The 4,976-nt window shown below is 36.2% G+C and overlaps 1 long non-coding RNA gene across 1 annotated transcript; it reads right to left on the reverse strand.

Moving 5' to 3' along the window:
- Positions 1 to 1,331: 1,331 nt before the first annotated feature.
- Positions 1,332 to 4,976, reverse strand: LOC136069321 (uncharacterized). Its single transcript, XR_010630546.1, has 4 exons — positions 3,407 to 4,976; positions 2,758 to 2,827; positions 2,432 to 2,645; positions 1,332 to 2,104 (listed from the first exon to the last, which is right to left on the reverse strand). It is a non-coding gene; the product is annotated as an uncharacterized LOC136069321 (long non-coding RNA).

Genomic DNA, 4,976 nt, shown 5'->3' on the forward strand with positions numbered 1-4,976 from the left:
GATTTTTGGCATCATCATATGTATTAACTTTTTAAGGATTTCCGGTGCAGGGCTTTTTGAGATATCTTGTATTACATTCCTGTTTTAAGCAATTGATCTTTGCTTGTTAAATTCATTTGCTAGTTTAGTTGTCAGAGTTTTTCTCCATTTTTTTTAATATCATTGGTTCCTTTCCTTTCCTTTCCTGGCTATAAAATTACGATATGTTTATTTCCTGCCTAAATGATGGGAGACTAGAACATCTAATTTATGTGGATAAATGATTTCTGTTGGTTGACTGATTTAAAGTGTGCATGATATTTGTATCCATGCCATTCAAAACAAACTTTGATTGGTTGTCTTTAAAGAATCTGAAGAAGCTAGAATTGGGGTGATAATTTGAAACTCAAGAGGTGAAGTCATGGCTTCTCTCTAAGAAAAAATTCCCTATCCCTCTTCGATAGAAGTTCTAGAGTTACTAGCAGCTAGAAGAGATGTTTTGTTTGTGTAGGAAGTTCTTCTGTTTGTGTAGGAAGTAGTTCTTGGTAATTCTATTTTCTAAGGGTATTCTTAAGTTGTCATCAATTCTCTTCAAAAAGATGATATGTTTAATTCTGCTTAGGGTTATTTAGTTTAAGACATTTTTTCCTTTGTAAACTCTCTTCAAAGTTGGTCCTTCTCTCACACTTGAAGGCAAGGTAATATTGTAACATATATCTCAGCTAGGAGAAAAAGGTTTTCTTTTCTACTTTAGTCTAGGTGGAGTTTGTTTCTCTTGACATTAATAATCTTGTAACAGTTGATTTACTAGCTTTTGAATAATATTTCGATCAGTTGATGTAGTTACCATCCTATTTGATGTTATTACTTATCTCAACATGATGTTGGTCTGATATGAAAACCAAGTTAAAAACTTTGAAAGAAACTTCAAACCATCCCTTGAAGAATTCTTTAGAGAAGAGTTTTAAGGCTCAAAAAAAAATTTCCCAAAGTGGGTGGCTAGAAATTTTTCTCAAGACTCATTAAAACTTATTTTCTCTAAATGCCATCTTTATAAAATTTATGTGAACAACACAAATCAAAAAAATTAAGGACAAAAACACCGATGTGCTACTAACTGAAAGACTTTCTTAAAGCGCAAACAATTTTCTTTTTCTTTTTTTTTGATAGATAAGATAAATTTTCAAGTCTCTGGAACCTACTACGAATAAATTCTTTAGAGAAACTCTAATTGTAGGTTTTTTATGCATCCAAAGTTCAAAAAAAATAAAAGGAAGAAATGGCCTGGCTGGCCACTAGGTTTTTGTCAGAACAATATGAAAGTCTTCCTTTCTAAATCTAAAGGCCCGCATTTTTATTTTTGGTATTGTGATAAAGTATGGTAATAAAGGAAAAAATAGGGCTTCATGCTTTAATTTAATGGTCCAAATAATTCCTAGATGCTTTGGATGGTTGAGATCAATTTACAAAGAATTCAAAAAGCTTCAGGTAGGAGCCAAATTCATGAGAGTTCTTTTTTGCCTGTAATTTGACTTGGGCATCAGTTAATTAAGTTCCCCGCCAACAATCCCTGGCGTAGCTTCTGGTGTTCTTTTTGCAAGTGTTTGTGGGTCCAAGTCCGTCCACGCAATCAACTGCATCAGCAGGCATATTTATATACGCGTACAATCACATTGCTACGTTTGCACTTTGCAGACTGTAGAAACTCTTACGAAATCTTCCATGGCAATGCATACACCTTTCAACGAAAGACTTAGATAAAAGGGCAAACAAAGATCAAACAAAACTAGCTCAAGTTAATCAGTAACTTCCTGGACAAAGTATAAAACTCCTTTTAATTCATAACTCAATCTGTTTCAGGCGAATCATTTATCAAACACTCTTCACAGTATAGAATATTTTGAACCTGACTCGTCAAATGGGAATGTCGACCGTAACATATGCTTGCTAAATAAATACCCTCCATACTGTAAGCAATGGACACCAAGCTGGAAGATATGCATTCTTCCTTGGAGGGTGTAACCATGTCCTTCAGCAGTGCTGCAAAGATGAGGTTGAACATCCCTTAAGCTGGAAAATTTTTGAAGTTCCAAGCCAGCTAAAGTCAATGGGATCTTTAAATGCTCTGAAATAATAGCAACCATGATTAAGAAAACTCCAAACCTTTTGTGTAATGATAGTGACACAATCAAGGAACTCACTAGATATATCCTCAAAATCTGCATTTTGAGCTTCCCTATGAAATAGAATGGCTTTTAATTTATCCATTAGTGAGCATTTAGGGCATATGCATTTCAAGAGAGGAGGGTTCGCTAAGGCAGATCCCATTTTGCAAACTCACTCCATACAGAACTTTAAAAAAGAGTTAATAAGGAGTCCCCAGTACTTATCCAGAAATTTGCAACTTTTGCAATTATAGAAGATTCAAAGCAAAACAAATGGTGAGTAGCACCTGCAAGCAATAATGAGTATGCTGCACTGGTCCTGCTCAAGTCCAGAGCTTCCAACAGATGCTCATCCATTTCAGAATATAGACCCAACAAGTCACTTGCGCGGATTTTATATGCTGAAGCCAGTGTAGTATAGGCATTTAGACAGAGGTAGTGCAGGGGATGCAACTTGATGGTTGGTTGTGATTTTACTTCCCTGCCTTGAGTGTCTTCTAACTGTTTATAAAGGAGACCTTGTGTCAGCAAGTTCTCAAGCTTCTCACAACACAATTTGGGATCACCAAATGAAAGATACTGAGTTATAGCATCATCAATGTAATCAGTCAACCTTCTTATTGCATAGTGACAATTTGATCAGAACTCAAACTGGAAGCATCAAGACTTGCTGAAGAAATTTCCTGGAGAGGAAAATAGCACAAAGTTACATTAGTTGAAGATACCCTTTCATTGAGAGTTCAAGCATCTCCATTCCTTTAAACCAGAAAAGCATGAATCTTTTTTTTGGGATCAGAAACAGCATGAACTAAAGTTAGAAAATTAGTTAGGAAGCAATCAGAGTATTTCGGTAAAGAATTTGAAAACATTACATATATTTTCCTAGAACTAAACTTCATGAAGTCCAGTTAAATGAGACAATTTATACATGCAAATGAATTTAAATTATTGTCCATATTTTTCCTGTTTGGGGTTAAAATCTTAATTAAGTCATGTTAAGAAGAATGTTTCAAGTTTGATATAATAATGTTAAAAGGTGTGTTTGCCCTTTCTCCAAACTCTCCTCTCGCCCAAACAAATTAATAGATCGAGCCAGAGGTTTGGAAAATATAAATATAAACTCGAAACAAAGTCCATCAAAAAGCAAAGTAAGAAAAAAGAAAAAAAAGAAAAATCATTGAATTACAACTATATGGTATCCAAAGACATGAAAAAATTCGGACAAACAGATGTTATGCCTTTATTTTCCCCCCAACTCTTACCTGCAGAGTATGATCCACATTGGTTGTTGGGGGGCGAAGCACTACATCGCTTACAACAGCACGGCAGAAAAACCGATACCTTTCCTTTGACCATAACTCTGATTACCTCATTTGCTGGGGAAAAGAGTTGCATGTAAAAATATGAGTACTGATAAGGATAATATTTTCACCCCCTTAAGCAAACTTCCTGCCACTCTACAATAAACTTGTCCAACATGTCTACCAAGCCGGCCTTCCATCACCACCACCTGAAGTAAGTCGTCCAACCGCATGGATGATCATGGTACCTTCTACTTGAAAAGGGAAACTCTCTCAAATGACCTTATCTAACAAATGTTAGCTCTTCCAGATGAGACTCTTCCAGAGTGGACTCTTCATTTGCTCATCCATATAGGGAATGACCTATCGACGATCATACTTGATGAATCCTTGGAAATCAGTAGGCTGAAAATCTAGGGCGTTGATGATCTTGAAGGCTGAGTCCTGAAAAAGCAAATACAAAATCAGAGAGGACCAGTGGAGGCCAGTCAAGAATCCTCCAGTGGTAAAGTCAGTGGGTTTGTAATTCCAAATAAAAAGAAGTGTTTCTTTTTAGGGAAAAAATGTCTCTCTCTTACCTTCTCGTGGATTTATGCTTATATAGCATATGTTTTGGGGACAGTTACTCGTTTAGTAACTGTCCCTATCATTGAGAAACTCGGAAGATTTGGAGGTAACTTCCATAACTGCCTTGGAAGTTACCTTATTTGGTATATTCTCTATAACTGTCATGGGAAACTGCTTATAGTAACAAATTTGCTAGTTGTGAGAGACAAAAGAGGAGTCCGTCCTAAGCGAAGACAAGGAGAAGTGTCAAGAATGCAGGGAGGTCGTCCTTCTCATGGACGACCTCATAAAGGGACAAGCATATCATTGCAATCTATGCTGTTTGTCCTTCTTCCCTTTGGACGACCTCAACGGACGAATTTGGAGTCGGGATTTTATAATGCACCATCAATACTTATTCGTCCAAAGAGCGATGACTCAACACTAGAGATAAATGCCTCACTCGTCTAGGGAGACCATTCGTCTTAGGAGACCGTCCGTCCAGACATATTCGTCTTTTGGTTCAATCAGAATAGGAAAATATTGTCTATTTCGCCCATAAGACCATAATCAACCATCCATGGCATTATGGTTGTCCATACATGGAACTCGTCCACGTAGACAGCTATCCTAAGGAATAAAATAACAGTCTTGTAAGGTGTCATCCAACACATTTACGTCCGTCCATACAAAGGACCACCTAATTACACAGGTGGATTATAAACAATCGTCTATACCTTGAAGCAAAAATAGGTTGGCAGTAACCCAACCCTTTTTTTTTGCCAGTCCTCCCAACCAGACCCATGACTTAAACCATTTTTTAAAACTTTTTTTTGGGTAAAAAAATAATAAAATTAAGACAATATTAGTTTAATTGTTTGTTGTGAGCTTAAGGAAATAATTAAGACTTTACATAACTGCATGCAAATGAATTAAAAGATAAAGCTTTTTCAATATTCTTTGATTAGTGAAGCTTCATAGGGTC

This window comes from Quercus suber, unplaced genomic scaffold (genome assembly GCF_002906115.3).
Source record: "Quercus suber isolate HL8 unplaced genomic scaffold, Cork oak 2.0 scaffold_162, whole genome shotgun sequence".
Classification (NCBI taxonomy): domain Eukaryota; kingdom Viridiplantae; phylum Streptophyta; class Magnoliopsida; order Fagales; family Fagaceae; genus Quercus; species Quercus suber.